Source organism: Myotis myotis, unplaced genomic scaffold (genome assembly GCF_014108235.1).
Source record: "Myotis myotis isolate mMyoMyo1 unplaced genomic scaffold, mMyoMyo1.p scaffold_m19_p_10, whole genome shotgun sequence".
Taxonomy (NCBI): domain Eukaryota; kingdom Metazoa; phylum Chordata; class Mammalia; order Chiroptera; family Vespertilionidae; genus Myotis; species Myotis myotis.
Window position 1 is genome coordinate 23,128,323 of NW_023416314.1, and position 20,907 is coordinate 23,149,229.

At 43.7% G+C, this 20,907-nt stretch overlaps 1 long non-coding RNA gene across 1 annotated transcript; it reads right to left on the reverse strand.

Moving 5' to 3' along the window:
• Positions 1-6,121: 6,121 nt before the first annotated feature.
• LOC118662701 lies at positions 6,122-20,264 on the reverse strand. Its single transcript, XR_004969843.1, has 3 exons — positions 20,101-20,264; positions 18,066-18,178; positions 6,122-6,400 (listed from the first exon to the last, which is right to left on the reverse strand). It is a non-coding gene; the product is annotated as an uncharacterized LOC118662701 (long non-coding RNA).
• Between the last annotated feature and the right edge of the window lie 643 nt (positions 20,265-20,907).

Consider the following 20,907-nt stretch of genomic DNA (forward strand, 5'->3'; position numbering starts at 1 on the left):
AAGGGGAAGAGTGCAGTGTCGCATTTATTGTGCCAAGTGCACTGTGCTACGTGGAAGGGAGACGGGTATGAATCAGGGCCCTCACACTAGATTTTGTGGTCTGGTTAACCATGCATACGAGGAAACAGAGGATTGGGGAGTGGGAAGCGGGGGAGAGGGAAGGGGCTGGCGTGATCACTTCTGGCTTCCTCCTGTGGAAGGGGTCGGAGGGAGTGAAGATTGCGGGGGGGGGGGGGGGGACGGGGGGGGGGCGGAGGGCACTAGCGAGGATATTGCTGCAGGGAGTGAGAGCTGATGGCACTGTGAATGGAGAGAGGCGGGTAGGTTTCAGAGACAAATAGGATGCCAAACATTAGGAACTGGTAGTCGCATAAGCATGGAAGTCAAAGGAGAAGGGGATACCCAACCTTGATACCCAATTCCATATTTGACAACTGAGTGGATGGGGAGAACATCCTAACTGCAACAAGGGAAGAAGAGCGGTTGTGAGGGAGGAGGTAAGCTCTCCATGTTCTCATTTTTTAGTGTGTATGGGATATTGAGACAAAGGAATCATTGCAGAAATACTTAGGAGGCAACATTAGCAGTACTAACAAACAGTTGCACGTGAGATGGAGGGAAGAGAGTGAAGTGAACCTCACAGGCTACTTAGCTTGGGGAGCAATGGTGATGCTGGTGCCACCAACCAAGGACGAAATCAAGTGGGAGTCGGTTGAAGTGACAAGGTGAGGAGCTCAGCTCTGGACACCTTGAACTTCACATGCCCGTGGAGCATCCAGTGATGTGCAGTAAACAGGAGTGCAATGGTAGCCCACATTTTCTCAGTAATACCCTGCTACCTTCATAGGGTAGTTGTGCTTAGAGAGACTCAAGGTGCACAAATCATATGGGAGCATTTTGTAAACTCTAAAGACGTAATTTAACAACTATTTTATTTTTTCTGTCCAGCACCTTCCTGCCCTCTTCTGGGACAGACCCAGCCCTCCAGACCACAGGGGAAGGCATGTAACTCATACTGGGCAAATCGTAGTTCCCTATCTCCCTTGCTATTGAGATGACCCGGGGAGGGGTACATAATCTAAAATGGGTCAATCAGAGTCTTCCATGTGAATTTTTTGTACCTGAGCCATGAGGGACAGATATTTTACTGTCTGGACTCATGTTAGGAGAGGAAACTGGAGCTTCCCCAAATGACCCCACCATGTGGGCTCCCATAAACTGGCCTGGGAGAAAGAGCCTGACATTCATCGAGGAACACACAGAGAGAATCCTGACGGTGTTCAAGTCCCTGGGCCCAGCTGTCCCTGATGCCAGCCCATTCTGTAAGTCACCGATAGGAGCCATTACATCACTCCCTTTTACTTAAGCTGCTTTGAATGGGAGTTTCATTTTTTTTGCAAATTAAAAGAGGCTGTAGATTTATATTTAAATTATTGCAGACAAACAGCATCTGGGCATCTTGGGAAATACTGTAGAATAAAAGTTAAGATTTTGGACTTAGCAACCAACTGCCTGGATTTAAATTTCTGGCTTAGCAAGTCTGTGACCTTGAACTAGTTCTTGAACCTCCCCAGAAGTCATTTTCTCATCTTTAAAGAGGATGTAGTAATAGCACTCAGAGGTTAGTGTGAGGTTTAGAGCTCTTAAGGCAGTACCTGGCACAAAGTGTGCACTAAATGTTATCTTTTTTTACTTTTATTTTAATACATTCATTTTAGACTACAGGAGGCAAAGAACCCCAACAACTTTTCATTGTGTTTATTGGTGTTTTGGGTTTAAATTTTAGTTAGGTCCTTTGGGCCTAGGGAGAAGTATGGATATTAAGCTTCCAGTGTTGTTATCACACTAGGAGTGAATGTTAATAAACAGTGATTAAGGGGAAGAGTTGCCCCTAGAAAGTAATGGCTTTAGTGTGACTGGTCACCATGTAATGCTGCCTCATCTCAGAGTGCAACTGAAGCCAGTTAGGATTGGAGCCCTTTAAGATGTTTCTGTGATGCTAACAGTTTCACTGTTCTGAGTCTCCTTTCATCTTTATCCATATTGGATAGGAGAGACTGACATTAAAGTGTGTGTGGTGGGGGGCTCATAATGAGTGACTGTGAGTTACATACGTAAAAAGACAGGATGCCTAAATGAAAAGAGGAGAAAACGGAAATTATTTACCACCCAGAAGAGTGTGTAGCAGTCGGGGAGGATTGGGTGGGGTGGGGAAGAGTTGCAGTTGTAGTCAGAAGATGTGGATTTGAACATCTGCTTGATCAACAGTTAATCTCTCTGAGGCTCAGTCTCTATAAAGCAGGAATAAAAATACCCCAAATGTATTGAGCATTCTATGTGCCAGGAATTTGAATACCCATCCTATCTAATAGAACAGTTGTAAAGACCAAACAGAAAAAGCTGTAAATATCCTACCTAGAAGCATATAATCTATAATAATAAAAGTGTAATATGCAAATCGACTGAACAGCAGAACAACCGTTGGACGACTTTCCAGATGACCACGCTATGACACACACTGGCACCAGGCCAGCCAAGGCGGGTGCGATGCAACTGGTTGGGAGGCCTGCCATAGCCCCACGATCGCCCCGCAGAGGAAGGCCCAGGCCACTGGCCAGGGGGGCGATCAATCGGAAGGGGGCTCTGCGATCGTCTCAAAGAGGGAGGCCCAGGCCACCCTCTGCGGGCGATCGACTGGGGAGCTCCGGGGAACGAGGGCGGCAGGGGGGTGTGGTGGTGGATGCGGGCAGCTCTAGGTCAAGGCAGGTGCAGGCTGGGGGCAGGGCCGTGAGGCAGCAGGGCCGCGAGGGCCTACCCTTGCACGAATTTTGTGCATCGGGCCTCCTGTTAACTATAAAGACCATACTACAATTTGGCCACCAGTACAGACTCCGGGCAGGTAGCTTCTGCACTGCAGTTTTTTTGTTTCTGCCATTTAACCTGCTTTAACATACCCAGATTTTATATAACATGAATCGGTACGATGGGGTCAGAGTTCTCATCATCCAAAATGTGTGAACACAACACTGATCTACCAAAGTGTGGGTGAGGACCAGAGCATCCTCAGCACCTGGGAGCCGGTTAGAAATGCAGACTTTCTGGCCCCACCAGAGCTGCTGAACCAGAGTCTGTATTTGAACTAGATCTGCAGGCAGTTCGTACACACATTAAAGTCGGAGAAGAAGCTGTGCTCTACACAAAGTCCCATGTGAGATAAACTTGGGACAGGGCAACAGAATAGAAGAGGGGAAGCACATGAACAAGGAACAGAGACAGACTATGCCACCATTAAAATGAGGATAGTGGTTCCTTTTACTAATGAAGACCTTGGCCACTTGCGGTGCAGGTGTGAGGTGTGGTAGAAAGAGTATTCTGGATTTGGAGTTCTTGTCCTAGCTCTGCCACTTAATTTAGAAAACCAGTCACTCAATTTCCTCACCTAAAAAATGGGGTTGTAATATCTATAATGTACATGAAGCATTAAGTACAGAACAGAGAACCCACTGTTCTTTTCACCCCCTCCCCCATTGGAGAGTGTCTAGAAGAGTAATAATATGATGGGTTGGTGCTATCTTTATGATGTATCATATTTCTCTACATGGGAGCTCTCACCCCCAAACCTAGGATGTGTCTATGTCCTGGGCATCTTAACAAGATGATACTTATCCATTTATAAGCATTGTGGCTGCATTGTGTTCATTCATTGAATATTCATTGAGCATTTACTAAGTGCCAGAAATTTGGTTGAGAATACAGTGATTAACCAGATATTGAGGAGACAGCAGTCCACATGATAGACATGATCCTGACCTCAAAAAGGCAGTGCAGGCATGTGAACGGCTCTTAAAAGACCGAATGGTAAGTGCAACAGCCTGTTCATTCCTTACACACCTGTGTACCCAACCACGCCCTGTTTGGGCCTAAAATGGGGGCCCCACATAACTGTTAAACTGAGGGCTAGGATTAGCAGAAGGAAGGGGACAGTGATACCGAGGAGACAATGGGTGGTTCTGCTGTGCCAGAGATCCAGCACATATGGTGAGCACTTTATGGTTTCCAGAAAGAAGGGATTCCAGTGATAAATCTTTGGCACCGGGAAGAAGACAGGTGGGGATCTAAGATATTCTAGCAATTTCAAAGGGAGCAATGTCTTGTTAATGTAATGCACAGGGTATTATTGTGTGTTGGTGGTGTAAAATATTTACTTAGATGATTGTAGATTGGTTAAACAGGCATATTGAAGGGAATTCTGCTCTTCTGGGACGCTGCCAAGCACAGCTGACAGTATAAATTTATGCTCGCTTCAGCGTCTGTATGTTTGGGCTTGTTTTTCCCCTCCGCATTCCAGAAAGTGGTGACATGGGACAAATCTTTCAGCCAAGCATTCCTCTGTAAGCATCCCTGCCCTGCTTAAACCTACAGGGGTTCTCTTTTACATAATGCATCAACTCCAAATGTCTCTTAATAGCTTTCCAAATCCTCTAGACTATGTCATTAGAAAGAACAGAGCTCAGGGTTTGAGTTGATTGCTAATAGCTTTGAGCCTTTATTTCTTTATTTGTAAAACAGAAGTAATAATGCCCACCATGCCAAATTCACAGGACTGCGAGAGTCAAAACAAAATGATGCATCTGAAAGCACTTTGTAAACCACCAAATACTATGCAAACATTATTATTATTATGGTGCTCTTATCCAGCCAACCTTGTTTTAGGACACCCCTTCTGCTGCTCTTCAGCCGAGCCACACCACGCTGTGACCATTCCCGTGTCTGAGTGTGCCGGGGTCCAACCCCAGCAGGTCCAGGGGTCCCCAAAGGTGTGGATGGAGTCGGTGAAGAAGGAATGACACAGAGACAGCGTTCAGTTGATCAGCAGCCTAGCCAGGATCTCTAGCCAGGATCTCCAGCCAAGTTCTGGTCTGGATCTCCAGCGAAGTTCTGCTGTTTATTGTCTTGTTACATCCGTATTTATCCCAGTTGATTTTAATCCTGTCAATTTCTATTACAAAGGTTAGGGTGTTTCTTATCTCCATTCCAGGGAGTAAAGATTATGTAGCTTAAGCATGATTGTTTGTAGTTAAAGTGATTAACTACCCGCCTGGCACTTAGTTAAGGAGTTTCATCCCCTCCCTGACTTCAGGGAAAAATTCCTACCTGGGGAAACAACCTTTCTCGGAGAGGTGACCTTGGTTAAAACACACAGCGCTAAGGGGAGCAAACATATTAAGAACAGTATGCTATATACGCCAGGTCCCTTGAAACATATGCTGTGCAGATGTTTCTTTCCTGCAGCGACTGTGTCAAGCAGCAAGGATGGACCGGCTTCCGGCATGAGTGTCTGAGCTGGTGTCACACCTCAGCATAGTGTGGGGAGAGCAGACCCTAGGCCAGACTGCCTGGGGTCTGGATGATAGTGGTACTTGCTTATAGGACTGTGGTGAGGATTAAGTGAGTTACTGGTTTAAAGTCCTTAGGACAGTGCCTGGCACACAGTGTTATGTAAGTGCTCCCGGCTGCTGTCCCTCCTGGCCCTGTTGTGGCTTGTACTCTCCATACCCTTCATGCCTCTCAGTTCTAGTTCATGTCCTATCTCCTCCATGAAGTCTTCCTCGACTCATGAAATGTGACAGCTAGAGTCCGTGTCGCCCAGGCTAACTGTTTATTATTTAGTGAGGTCATTGTTCTCCCTTTAGGCGCATAAATTCAGCACTTAATGGACACCCACTATTACCAGGCTCTTTCCTAGACAATGAGAATAAAGATTTGTAAGACACAGAGCCCTCTCTCGAGATGCTCATGGTTAGTAGAAAAGAAGATCACTTCCCCATCTGTGGCCAGATGACCAAGCAGACAATTACAGGAAGGTAGTTTTGTTGATGGATTGTTTATGTCCCCCCATTCATACCCACCCCCAGTGTGATGGTGTTTGGAGTGGGGCTGTTGGGAGGTGATTAGATCATGAGGGTGTAGCCCAGGGGTGGGCAAACTTTTTGACTCGAGGGCCACAATGGGTTCTTAAACTGGACCGAGGGCCGGAACAAAAGCATGGATGGAGTGTTTGTGTGAACTAATATAAATTCAAAGTAAACATCATTACATAAAAGGGTACGGTCTTTTTTTTTTTTAGTTTTATTCATTTCAAACGGGCCAGACGGCCTGCGGGCCGTAGTTTGCCCATGGCTGTAGCCCCTGGGGTGGAATTCGCCTGCGGGCCGTAGTTTGCCCATGGCTGTAGCCCCTGGGGTGGAATTTGCGTTCTTATAAAGGAGGCCCCAGCGCTCCCTTGTCCCTTTTACCAGGTGAGGACACAACAGGACAGCCATCTGTGACCCAGGAAGTGGGTGCTCACCAGACACCGCGTCTGCTGATGTCTTGATCTTGGATTTCCCAGCCTCCAGAACTGTGAGAAGAAAATTCTGTTGTTTATAAGCCACCTAGTCTATGGTATTCAAAACATGAATTCTTGGGGGGCCCTATTAAACACATAACACTTCCTCTTGTAGCTAGTGCAAGGGCAGTGACCTACACGAAATGACTGTTTATACCAGTGATGGCGAACCTATGACACACGTGTCAGAGGTGACATGCGAACTCATTTTTTTGGTTGATTTTTCTTTGTTAAATGGCATTTAAATATATAAAATAAATATCAAAAATATAAGTCTATGTTTTACTATGGTTGCAAATATCAAAAAATTTCTATATGTGACACGGAACCAGAGTTAAGTTAGGGTTTTTCAAAATGCTGACACGCCGAGCTCAAAAGGTTCGCCATCACTGGTTTACACACTCACAACTCAGTGCTTCACAGCATCGAATCAGAGATGTGCAAAGTGTGTGAGATTCCTTGCATCTTACTAGTGTGGGGCCAATGTTGTGTGACTCCCAGGGTTGCTTTAGTCTTCCTAGCACGCTGCCTGCTGCTTGCTTATATGTGTTCAGAAGGATGATTCCTTAGAGCAGCGGTTCTCAACCTGCGGGTTGCCTCCCCTTTGGCGGTCGAACGACCCCTTTCACAGGGGTCACCTAAGACCATCCTGCATATCAGATATTTACATTACGATTCATAACAGTAACAACATTACAGTTATGAAGTAGCAACGACAATAATTTTATGGTTGGGTCACAACATGAGGAACTGTATTTAAAGGGCCAGAAGGTTGAGAACCACTGCCTTAGAGTGTCAAGCCAAGTATGGGCTTGATAAGTAGTGGGAAACAAGTGCCCTTCTCTTTATTTCCACATATCTGTAACCTACCCATCTTTCAAGACCAAGGTAGTCTTAGACATTCTAATATCTGATATTATTGAGCCCTGAAGTTGCCCAAGTGTTACATGGCTCAAGTGACAGAGCTGAGTTTCTACCCATGTATTTCTGACACTAAAATCCATACTCATCCTATTGCTCCCTGTTCACTCTGTTTTCTGCTCCACTCCAATCATTCAATAAATATTTATTACTTGTGGGAACAATGCTCTCTTTAAGCCAGCTGTGATCAGATTATATTTTGAACTATCTCTTCTCAGCGTTAATGGTGCCTTCTACCTAGTTTTGTAATTATAAGTATGCCACATCCTCTGGTAGATTGCAAACACCTTGGAGGAAACTGCATGTCTAATTTATCTTGCACCCCTACAGGGCTGAGAAGAGCATACAATGTTTGAATTTTGTGGGCCTCCATAAATATCCAATTAACAAGTGAAAGAGTATATACACCTACAAATATTAGGTATTCAATTCTTTCCACTTCTGTGTTCTGATTATTATAATAAGGTCCAATTTCAAAAATAATTCTGTATGTTAATTTTAAAAAAGCCTATCCTTTGTCTATGAGTTAAGTCCCCTATCTCCAATTCATTGGTTCTCAATCCCTGGACTTTTGGCCCAAAATATAAAGTTCTTTATACCAGCACAAATGCATACTAACATATATATATGTATAGATATAGATAAATATAGACATAGATATAGAGGTAGATATATAGATGTAGATAGATATATAAGTATAGATATAGATATGAATCACCTTTCAGGCTAGGAAAATTTATGCATTCCTTTACTTCAAGACTTAATTTCCAATCTTATTATACCAACTGCTGTTTTGAGGTGTTACTTCTAGACAATTACAGTTTTTGAGGGAACAGAAGAAGCATGTTGGGGATTCTCATCTTCTACCCACCACCTTCGGAAAAGCCAGGGGCCCCTTTAAGCTCACTTTTATGGCTAACATCCCATGGGCTTGCTGACTCTCATCCCATGGAGTCCCACTGCTAAGTCCAAGCTAAAGGATTCACAGGCAGACCACTCCTCCCAGGCACAGATACAGGTTTGTATTTTAAGGAGGAGCTTCAAAGTCTTAGCACAGGTAGTGAGCACTGGGCCAGTTGTAGGTAGGCACTTTTGCACCTTTCTGTGGTGGTGGCAGGACCAGTAGAGGGAGGTGAGGCAAACGCCTCAGACGCTACCCTTTTGGGGCATTTTCTATAGCAACTCCAATTGGAGGAAAAGAAGTGGCAATTATTATATCTACCACTAGAGGGCAGATTAGTCAAATTTTGGAATGTTTGCTGGCCATTGTGAAGCCTGGCGAATTTTTTTTTCTTGCTTTCAAAAATCCCCCTGCATTAGACAAGAGACCAGAAATAGGAAAAAGCAAAGTCAGAGGCATGCTATTGATAAGGGTGGGTCCTCCTCCGCATTTTTTCTCTAATTGTGTACTAAGCTTGCATACTAGGCTTGCCCTAGGGAAATGAACAGGTATCAGCACATCCAGGTAGTAACAGCCTACTATTTAGTACCTGTTATGTGCTAGGCACCATGCTGGGCATTTTACCTGCATCATCATCTTTGATCCTCCCAACAGTCTTTTGTGGCAAATTTTTAAAATAATTATTTTATAGATGAAGAAACAGGCTTATGAAGGTTAAATATATTGGTCAAAAGTAAGAAGCTAATTAGTGGCAGACTTGGGATTTGAATTGATGTTTGTTAAGGAGGGGGTAGATGGGAAAAAGGGTGGCTTGAAGGGATGAATAAATCATTCAAAACCTCTGAGAGGGCTTCAGGGCAGGGCATTGTCTTTCTTATCGCAGCAACTCTAAGTGGAGAAAATAGCTTTAAGCAAATTATATATGTACTCAGTGTAAAAAATTTATATTTAAAAATATATATATTTATTGATTTCAGAGAAGAAGGGAGAGGGAGAAAGAGAGAGATAGAAACATCAATGATGAGAGAGAATCATTGATCAGCTGCCTCCTGCATGCCCCCCACTGGGGATTGAGCAGGCAACCCAGGCATGTGCCCTTGACTGGAGTTGAACCTGGGACACTTCAGTCAGCACTGAGCCAAACCAGCTAGGGCTCATCATTTTTTATTGTAGATACATTACTGTGCAGATAAACACAGAATCTTTATATAAATTTTAATGATTGTATTTTATCACGTATCCAGTTCCTGTTGATAAGCTTTTCATTAATTTCCAGTTTTTTATTATAAACAATTGGGTAACAAATTCTTTGCATCTGCTTCTATCCAAGGCATTCTATCTCATCTCCCTTAATTCCTTTGTCGTTATTTCTGTTCTGCCATACCTTTTCTTTAGAAATAGATATCAGATAACTAGCTCCCATCTTTAAAATAAATCTTCCTTGATGTCACTCCACCTCCAGCTATACCCATGTTCTTTGTTTCCTTAGTCACCTTACATTTTTAAAAGAGGTGTTTATACTTGCCAACCTCACTTTCTATCCTCCTGCTGTCTCTTGAATCCATTCCCATCAGGTGTTCACCCACAGCCCTCCACAGACAGTTCTTACAAAGTCATCAGTGGCCACCATGCTGTCCAACCCAATAGCTGGTCCTTCGTCTTTGACTTTCTGCAGCATTTGACACATTGAGCATTCCTTTCTTTCTTGGAATTCTTCACTTGCCTTCCATGAAACCACTTTCTTGGTTTTCCCCCCATTTTATTAGCCACTGCCTTTCACTGTCCATAGTTTCTCCTCGCCTCCAGTTTGGGGGCATCCCATTGTTCAGATCTCAGACCTCTTTTTTTCTCCTTCTCCATTCATTCCTTAGGAGATCTCATCTGGTCTCAGAGCTAAACACTATCCAGAAGCCCAGACCTCTCTCTGAACTCCAGATTCCTAATCCAAGTGCTTACCTGACATCTCTACTGAGATGTCTAACAGACTATGCAAACTTGACAAATTTTTCAAAGCCCTTGATTTCTCTGACCTCATTTCACCTAAGTTCTCTTTCTACAAGTTTTCCCGCTCAATAAATGTCCCTCTCAGCCAAAAATCTTAGAGCCAAACTTGACTCCTTTATATCTCTTATGACTCGTATCTGCTCTGTCCAGAGATCCTCATGGCTCTGCCTTCAAAACATATCTAGGATTCAAGCACTTTCAGCAATCTCCACGGTCACTCTCCGTCCTCGTGTCTCACCCGGATCATTGTAATCACATGCTGCTTACACTTTTGCTCACCTCAGTCTGTTCTTCACCAGGAGCCAGAGGATCTTTACAAACTCAAGTCATAGACCATCTTCGCTTTGCTCAAAGCCCTCCATTGTTCCCACAAGTAATTCTGCTTGTTTTGTTAATGGTGAAACCCCAGTGGCCTCACTGTGGTGAACAAGGCCCTGTGTAGTCTCAGAGGACCACTCCCTCAGCTCCCACCACTTTGCTCTTCCTCACTCTGCTCCAGACTCACTGGTCCCACCTTTGTACCTGCTTTTCCTCCGTCTGGAAGCATCTTTCCATCGGTATTCCTACACCCTGCTTCCCTACTTCCTCAAGCCTCTGCTCTGTGTCTCCTCATCAGAGAGGCCTTTCCTAATCACCTTGCTGGGACCAGTGCATTCCATTTCTTATTGCCCTTACCCTGCTTTATTCTTCTTACGAATATCACCACCACCACCACCCACACACACACACACACACACAATTGATTTTTTTGCCATTTGTCTCCCCAAACTACAATGCATACTCCTGGAAGGCAGGCATTTTGCTTGTTTTGTTCTCAGCTGTACCACTAATTTTCAATCCAATGCCTCGCACATGTAAAAAGACTCAATACTACATATGAATGAATATTCATCTTCTAGTGGAGATTATCTCCTTACGGTAGATTTCTAGGAATGGGAGTACTGACTACACGATCTGAATTTTAAAGACATACTTGACACATTTGACTGATATATTTTCTCATCCACAGAGTACACGACAGTGCCATTGACCCAACATTCACCAAAAGGCATTTTGTTAGTACTTTTCATCTTTAGGAATCTCATAGACAAAATATTTTCTTTTCATTTGCATTTTGAGATTATTTGAATGTTTATATATAGATTTATCAATCATTTGTACATGTTTGTATGAGTTTCTAGACTATGTTATTTGTCTACTTTTCTATTATGATTATTTCCCTTATTGATTTATTCTTTGACTGTTAAAACTTTGTTTAAATTGATAGTACTTTCCAGTTTTCTATTTGTCTTTCAACCTTGTTTTTGCCAAAAAGAAGTTAATGATATATTTTGCAGTCAAATTTATGCATTTTTCCCTGGTGATTTTTAATTTCTCCAATAAGGATATTGAGATTGCTCAGGCTTGCTTTCTTGGAAATGTTTACTGAAGGTATTCTTTTCTTATAGATAAATTTCCTGCTAAAATTATATCATAAGTCAGTACGACTATATGAGTTATATAGTCCCAGGAATCTGGGGGGTACGAATACTATGCCAAGAAAAAAAATGCCATGAAACCAATCTCCTGGGGAGTTCACATAAGGGTGAACAGACACGGCTGTTAGCATCTATGCATAAAGCAGGTGCCAGAGAGAGAACATTGTGTAGCTCCTGGAAAGTGTGCACTCACATTGTTCTGCTCTGAGGAGAGACTTGCAAATGAACATAACTGCACAGTTCTGGAGACTCGGAAAGGTTTGCCTTGACAGGTTTCTCAGCTTGAAGAACCTTGTCATCACCAGCTAGTTCAGTGGTTCAACCTGTGGGTTGAGACCCCTTTCGGGGTCAAACGACCCTTTCACAGGGGTCGCCTAAGACTACCGGAAAACACATATACAATTACATATTGTTTTTGTGATTAATCACTATGTTTTAATTATGTTCAATTTGTAACAATGAAATTGGGGGTCACCACAACATGAGGAACTGTATTAAAGGGTCGCGGCATTAGGAAGGTTGAGAACCACTGAGCTAGTTCCCTTCCAGTCAACACTATTGGCTGACATATATCTGACCACAAGGTGATGCTATACTTACGCACTAAGGTAGGTGACTTTCTGTCCATCCTCACCCTGTGTGTGTGAGGCATTAAAGATGCCCTCAGCCCTAGCTGGTTTGGCTTAGTGGACAGAGTGTCAGCCCACAGACCTAAAGATCCCGGGTTCAATTCCAGTCAAGCACACATACCTCGGTTAAAGGCTTGATCCCTCGTTCGGGCCCATGTGGGAGGCAACCAATCAGTGCTTCTCTCTCACATTCATGTTTCTCTCTCTTTGTCTCTCCCCTCCCTTCCACTCTCTAAAAATCAATGGAAAAAAATATCCTCCTGTGAGGATTAACCAAACTAAACAAAAGAGATGCCCTCAGGTAGCATAATACTCTCCAGATCCATCCATGCTGCCCCCCAAAGGTAAGCTTTCCCCTTTTTTATGGCCAAGTAGTATTCCATTGTGTAAATGTACCACAGGTTTTTTAGCCACTCAGTCACTGATGGACACTTTGGTTGCTTCTGAATCTTGGCTATTGTAAGTGAAATAAGTCAGTCGGAGCAAGATAAATACCACATGATTTCACTTATAGGTGGAATCTAATGAACAAAATAAACTAACCAACAAAACAGAAACAGATGTGTAAATACTGAGAACAGACTGACAGTTGTCAAAGGGGAGAGGGAAGGAGGACTAAGTGAAGGGATTAAGCAAAAAACCAAACCAAAACAAAACAAAAAACCTCATAGACCTACAATAGTATGGTGATTACCAGAGGGAAAGGGGGGTGGGGGGAGGCAGAAGAGGGTAAAAGGGGGGAGCAGTAAATGGTGATGGAAGGAAACCTGACTTGGGGTGGTGAACACACAGTACAATATACAGATGATGTATTATAGAATCACCTGAAACCTATATAATTTTATTAACCAATGTCACCCCAGTAAACGTAATTTAAAAAATTAGTAAATAAAATAGAGAAGCCCTCCGGTGCAGGAACAACACTTTCTGGTCACAATATAAATGATGAATTAGCGCAAATTAATATGAGTGAGAATAGTGCTTCCCATCCACTGAGCCATAGATGTGTTAAGGTGTACTAAGATACTGATTTCCTCTGGCCCTTAGGGCTGCTGGTGCTGGGCTGGGCGGCCTGAATCCCCAATCCTCACCCCTCGTGGACAAGTAGCCCGGGCAACTTCTGGGAGCTCGTTAGAAAAGCAGAATTTCAGGCCTCCTCTCAGAATCTGCATTTTCATGAGATGCCCATTTAAGTTTCAGAAGCAGTGCCCAAGACAATTGACTCTGGTCCTGAGCCACCCCGTCCCTTGATCCCACTGTGACGTATACACATCATTCTTCGTTTCTTTATCTGTTTCTTGATTGTGGAAACATCTGGGAAGCACTTATTATCTGAGCTGGAAAGAATGGCAATGCTGTGGTTGCTGCTGTTGTTTTCTAATGGCTTTGGTTTCTGGAAAATGTGGGCACTTCTTCGCCCTTGATTTTGTTGGCTTTGTCCCCATCTCTAATTGTTCATGTATAATATATGACTTCCAGCGAGACTGTAGCACCCTAAGGGACAAGGGCTATTTCATCTTTCAACACTTCCTTATAATTTTTTAGTACCATAAAGCACTGTTTGGCAAAGGAATCCCTGGGTGGGGGGAAGTGTCTAGTTAAAATGCGAATTCTTATTCAGTAGCTCTGAGATTATGCGTTTCCATAAGCTCTCAGGCGATGCTGATACTGCTGGTCCGTGGACTACACTTTGAGTAGCAAAGTTATAGAGTATTCACTGGACTCTTACAAGCTTATGAGGTAGGTGGGCTTGCTGTTCTCCCTATTTCACAGATGAAGTATTTGAGGAGCAGGGGGTTAATGTAGGATGTCCAAGATCCCACAGCTTTTAAGTGATAGAGTTGGATGGACCCACCTTCCCAATGCCGCGACCCTTTAATACAGTTCCTCATGTTGTGGTGACCCCCAACCATAAAATTATTTTTGTTGCTACTTCATAACTGTAACTTTGCTACTGTTATGAATCGTAATGTAAATATCTGATATGCAGGATGTATTTTTATTGTTCTCGGCCCAGAGGTTGAGAACCGCTGCTGTAAGGTGTTTGCCTCTTGTAACCCTTTTGTCCTTTGTGTTTTTTTTTTGTTGTTGTTTTTTAAATATATTTTATTGATTTTTTCACAGAGAGGAAGGGAGAGAGATAGAGTTAGAAACATCGATGAGAGAGAAACATCGATCAGCTGCCTCTTGCACATCCCCCACCGGGGATGTGCCCGCAACCCAGGTACATGCCCTTGACCGGAATCGAACCCGGGACCTCTCAGTCCGCAGGCTGACACTCTATCCACTGAGCCAAACCGGTTTCGGCCCTTTGGTCCTTTGTGCAGTAAAGGACAGAAGAGCACTGAGACTGACCCTATAATGAACTGCTAGAGCAGTCTAGGAGCCGAGACCAAAGTTCCCTCTTTCCTTTGTTGATGGCCATGACTCAGGCAGTATGCTTTAGACTGGCATCATAGTGTCCTAGTCTGTCTGGGCCATTGTAACAAAATACTGTAGGCTGGGTGGTTTACAAACAACAGAAATGTATTTCTCGCAGTTCTGGAGGCTGTGAAGTCCAAGAGCAAGGCACCAGCAGATTCAGTGTCTGGTGAGAGCCTCCCTCCTGGTTCATTGGTGGCATCTTCTCACAAGGAGAAGGGGCTAGGGAGCTCTCTGGGGCTGCTTTTATGACACTATCTCACTCATGAGGGTTCCACCCTATGACCCATCACCTCCCAGGGCTCTCTTCCAAATATCATCACCTGGAGATTAGGATTTCAACAGAGATTAGGATTTCAACACATACATTTTGGGGAAGACCCACACATTCAGTCTATAGCAGCCAACTACGGCCCGCGGGCGGATCCGGCCCGTTTGAAATGAATAAAACTAAAAAAAAAAGAGACCGTACCCTTTTATGTAATGATGTTTACTTTGAATTTATATTAGTTCACACAAACACTCCATCCATGCTTTTGTTCCGGCCCTCCGGTCCAGTTTAAGAACCCATTGTGGCCCTCGAGTCAAAAAGTTTGCCCACCCCTGGTCTATAGCAATGATGAATAAACATTTTGTACTAGTGGGACACTTTAACATCTTAGTAGCTGCAAAATAAGTTTCATCTGAGATACTTATTCCTTTAGATCCAATGGTTCTCCATCTTGGCTCACTTGCTGCACTTTATTTTTTATTTTTATTTTTAAAATATATTTTATTGATTTTTTACAGAGAGGAAGGGAGAGGGATAGAGAGTTAGAAACATCAATGAGAGAGAAACATCGATCAGCTGCCTTCTGCACACCCCCTACTGGGGATGTGCCCGAAACCAAGGTACATGCCCTTGACCGGAATCAAACCTGGGACCCTTCAGTCCGCAGGCTGACGCTCTATCCACTGAGCCAAACCAATTAGGGCCACTTGCTGCACTTTAAACACAGAGACTTCTGGGCTCCCCCGTGAAGGCACTGAATCAGAACCTTTGAAGATGGAAGCCCAGGCGCCTGAGTTTTTTTCAAAGCACCAGAGATAATTACAGTGGATGATGATGATTTTAAAAAATCACTGCTGTCTTCTTTGTCTTTCCATTCTTGCCCAGCCAATTCTTACATTGGAATAGCTAACATTTTTTAGAATTTACTGTGCGTCTGGCAATTACTCAAAGTGTGGACAGGGTACTAAGACGTTTGCTAGAAAAAGTCAGCATCTCAAGCTGCAATCCACACCCACTGAATCAGAATTTGCACGTTAACGAGACCCCCAGGTGATTCCTGTGCACGTGGAGTTTGAGAACCACTGCCTTACATGCCTAATCTCATTCCATTTTATCTTTCCCCCCACACTGTGGCGGCATTTTCCAGATGTGAGGGCACTGAGCTGTAGGGAAGTTAAGTACTTGCCTAAGATCGCATAGCTAGGAAGAATTCAAACTAGGTCCCACCTGGCTCTAGAACCTGTGCTCGTAACAGAGGTTCTAGTGATTCTCATAATTTCGTGGGTGGAGGATTTTCTTAGAGAGCTTATGAAAAATACTGATCTTCATACTTCCTTCCCTGAAATTCTGCTCCAGCCCATCTGGGTAGGGCTGAGAAGTCAGCATTTTAACCCACCCATCCTAGGGATTTTGAGGCAGGTGGTCACAGAACACAGTTTGCAAAGCACTGCATTGTAGCCTACTTTCTGAATGTGCTTTTGGGAGGGGAGCCACCCTGTATTTCCAGAGCAATTCAAAAGGGTGGTGTGGTTGATAGTAACAAAGATTTTTCTTTACTTAGATGGGCCCAGATCCCCTGGAAGCCTCTGGAACCATCCCAGGTTTTGGGAGGAGCCGGAGTTCCACTATAGCTGGACCCAAAGCAAGGGTTGGGTTGAGTACCAGCCAGACACTGAAGTCAGGAAGGGAAAGATAGGCATCTATTTAAGAACAAAACCAGAAGCTTGTTATTTTTCACAGTCTACAAAATTGAACGTAGGCTGGGAGGTTGGCTGCCTTTTAAAGTTTGTATTATGATTTCACGTATAATTTAAACCACTGGATGGCTGTAACTCTAGCTCACAAATTGTGTACACCCTGAACACAGTGAAAATCAGCCAGCACAGCAGAATTAGTCTGTTTATGCTGACCCCCTTGGGGCATGGCGGAATTCAAGAACGGCGAACAATCACTAGCTATAGTGGGCGGACCTTCTCCTCTCCAATTGGATGTCAACAGAATATATTTTGAACAGACTTTTCTGACATAACACTCCACTTCTAAAGAGCTCAGTGTGTGACACACACATTCACATTCCCTTCTTTTGAGAGAACTAAGGGGAAAGAAGTAGAAAGAATAAGTAGTAGTAAATTATTTTGAGTCGTAAGACTCACCATTTTGAGTCAGTTCATTCATGATTTTATTTAACAGCCCGTATTGAACATTTATTATACTATTGAGACATTTGGAGCCACTGAGTCTATCACAACTTCAATCCTCAAGATAATACAGTCTCCCAGAGGTAGGGGGTGGGGATAGGAGCTAAAACACAGAAATACACAACTTTTACACATTGTCTTAATGAAGGAAATGCCTCCCCAAAATACACCCCCCTGGGATGTATCTTTTTACAATAAGGAGGAAAGTTGGGGCTCAGAAAAAGTGGTGACAGTGGGCAGCCCCCACTTTGGGAAAGCCTTCGTACTCAGTGTCAGGCGCAGCTCCCAGCAGTGGCGGGCTCTGAATAGTTATCTCAGACTCACAGGCAAGGAGGGGCAGCCCTAGGAAGCTACAAACATTCCCAAAGTCGCACTGGGTGAACATGACATAATCAGAACCTACGTTTGTCAGACCCTAGAGCAGCTGTCTTTTGAATTTGCCACCTTATTTATATGGTTGAGAAGGTGAGTAAAGAGAAGAAAGGAAAATCCATACATGAAGAAAATTTGACATAAAAAGCAACACTTCTAATGATTGCTGCTGGGTTTTTAGAAATGCAATTCTATAGTTAGTGTTGGATGGAGTTTGGTAATTTTCTAGGTGAGTAGATGGCCCGGGCAAGGCCTGATGGGTGATTTCATATACGACCTGGAAGAGGGCCATATCATGAGATTTAGGGACGGCCTTCACGGTTGATAATGCCTCATTTATTCAAAGGGGATTTTGGCATTCTGTATCCTGCTGGATTCTGGGATGAGTTTTGTTCAAAGGCCATAAACCCAGAAAGACAGATGACATCAAGGGGGCTGAGAACATGACATACCACTTCAGGTGCTGAGTCGTCATAGCTTACCTGAGGATGTTGCATTTCCTGGGCGGATGGTCTACGTTTTTTCTCTGAACATCACGGTGCGTTGGGGCTGGAGTCGAGTCTGGCAGTCTATGCATCTTGTCTGTCTAGAGTTTCTGTAAGGGGTGGGAATCCAAGGATGTGTGAATCAGTTATGCTATCATAACAGATAAGACTCCCAGATCTCCATGTTTATGATAACAAAAGGTTATTTCTCACTCCTGTGTCCAACATGGCTCACTGTCACTCCACATCTGCCTGCTGGGACCAGGCTGATAGAGTGGCCTCTCTTAGAACCTGTTCGGTCATTGAGACAGAAGGAAAAGAAAGATGGCAAACCATGTCACTTTTGCCCACTTTTCATTGGTCCACTGAGCCCGTGGCTATTCTGTAGTTTAATGGAGCCAGCTTTTAGAATCCTCTCATAGGGAAGAGAATCAGAATATTTGGTGATGAGTGAATCCAATGTACTACAGTGAGTAAAGAGCTCTGAGGATCAAATTTGGAATCTAAATTTAGGGGTCAATGTAATGGATGAGAGCAAGGGCAGAATTACAAGGAAAGACCATGGAGGCTAGAATCCACCAGAACTGGAGGAGCACAGGAATTTGGAGGTAGGGTGGGGTCAAGGGTGATCACCATGGTACCCTAGGTGTTTGGGTCCACTGACCGGTGACTGGCCGGGTTGTGAATGAGCTAAAGGTTCACAAATGTCTAGGCTTGGGAAGAGAATTCATTAGGGTCCATCAGGGAAATGTGAGCTATCCATTTTGTGTTTGCTTGGATCAATGCCATCCTCTCTCCTCTCACTGTCTTGTCTTTAGCTCTCCAGATGCTGATCACCCTGGGGAAACTGAAGCAGCATGTTACACCAGTGAAGGGTTCTACAACATTTCCCTTGTCTACAACCTTGGAGGGTCTTTTTTAGAGTCCTGAATGCATTTGTCTTAAAATAGGTAACTTATATTGGACAAAAGCCTTCCAACTAACTTTAAAGGACTTTTGATTAAAAGATGGTACATGTAGGAGAGCCTTGCAGATAATTACTTGTCTGGGATAAACAATGATTTACAATGAGCAACAGCCAAGATTATTAAATTAGCTTTGTTTGTTTTTTTCATTACCTGGAGTGCTATCAAGCTAAAATCTTTGCTACGAAGAAGAAAAGGAAAATAATTTTCCCAAAGAGGGAGTCAGAGTAGGCAAAGGAACACAGGATTCAATTCTCCCCGTTTTAGAACTTGAGAAAAACTATAAAGTGAGTTTGATTCAGCACTCTTTACCATTCCTTTATTTACTGTTCATTTCACTAGGTTTACCTCCTTCGAAGTGCCCAGTCCCCTCTTGTATCCACTGCAGGGCTCTACCCAGGTCTACCTCTCAAGGCAGTGCCTCAGTCTCCAAAATTCTGTCTTTTCTCCACTATCAAATTTACCTTTCAGTTCCCTGGGTTGGGGCCCTTTGTTGGGGAGTTTAAGAGCAGTACTGAAGGAATCTGTGAATAGACTAATTCAGACTAAAGTGTAAGAGACTGGCAACCAGCCAGTATGTTAACCTCTCCTAGTAATATTTGCCTTTCAAAGCTTCTACTGCTGTACTGGTGGAATATGAGGCAATGGGGCTTGCTACTGGGGAGTTCCTTTGTTAAGGGGACTTTTCTAGATGATTCCTAGTCTCGTTTAAACAGCTTGTATTATTACACATTCCACAGCTTGCTAGCATCCAGCTTGACACAATTCAGGCAGCCCAGAAGCTGATGACTTTTGCATAGAACTGGGCCATTTTAAGCAAGATAGTGTAAATTTCAAGTGTCTGGCCTGGCTTGGCCAAACAAACAAACAAACAAACAAACAAACAAACACTAGTATTATAACACCTTACATATCATCAGGCTTCATGATGAGAAAATAATGAACTTTCAGTTCCACATGGATTAACATAGCTAATAGTCAAGTCTATGATGGAGGCAGGGCAGGTTTGATATCCTGCCCATTTTATGGATGTGGAAACTGAGATTTAGAGACATGAAGTGACTTACCTAAGGTCCCATGGCTAGTTCATCTTCCCATCCTATTCCAGTGCTTTTCCCTTGTGAAGGGCTGTTCCTTCAGCCTGTGGCACTGCTGCAGTTTGAAGCAGACAGGACAAAGATGCAGGATGGTGGGGCCATGCCATCAGTCAAAGCCCCTTGATGTTTGGCCCCACCCAGGACACAGCATGTTTTGCTTCAGGGGATGACCTCAGCAAGTGGGGTGGGGAGGATGGGGTGGGGGTAGTGTTTTCTATATTGGTACTCAGCATCTGTGTGGGTATTGATTTCTTTCTCAAAGGGGTCCATCTGCCTTCTATCTAATTATGTAACTAATCTTCACCCCGATCCTCTGAGGATTTTATCCGTGTTCTATAAAGGCACAGGTTTCCAGGGTTACCAGAAATCCAGAGATTGAAGCCTTTCTCTGGCTTTCTTACAGAGGTCCTTATCAGTGGCAGTCTTACTGTTTTCTTCTGTTTATAGTTAATCTGTGAAGAATAACCCCCGAGAAACTGCTTCGTGCAGAAGAGGATGCAAAATAAATTATCGACTCCATGCTCTCCATGGCAGTTATAAATAACCAAGTCCTGCAAGGCCAGTGCCAGGAGGTTCCGTACTCTGCTCTTGGAACCAGCAGATCTGGGACAGGTCTCAGTGTATCAATAACTAGCTGTGTGGTCCTGACCTACCCATCTAATGGTTCATGTCTGAGTCTCAGTTGCTTCCTCGGTAAAATGGGGAAATAACTAGATTTATGAATGAGGATTTAATGAGATGATTGTCAGACAGGGCTTCTCAGACTTCACTGTGCAT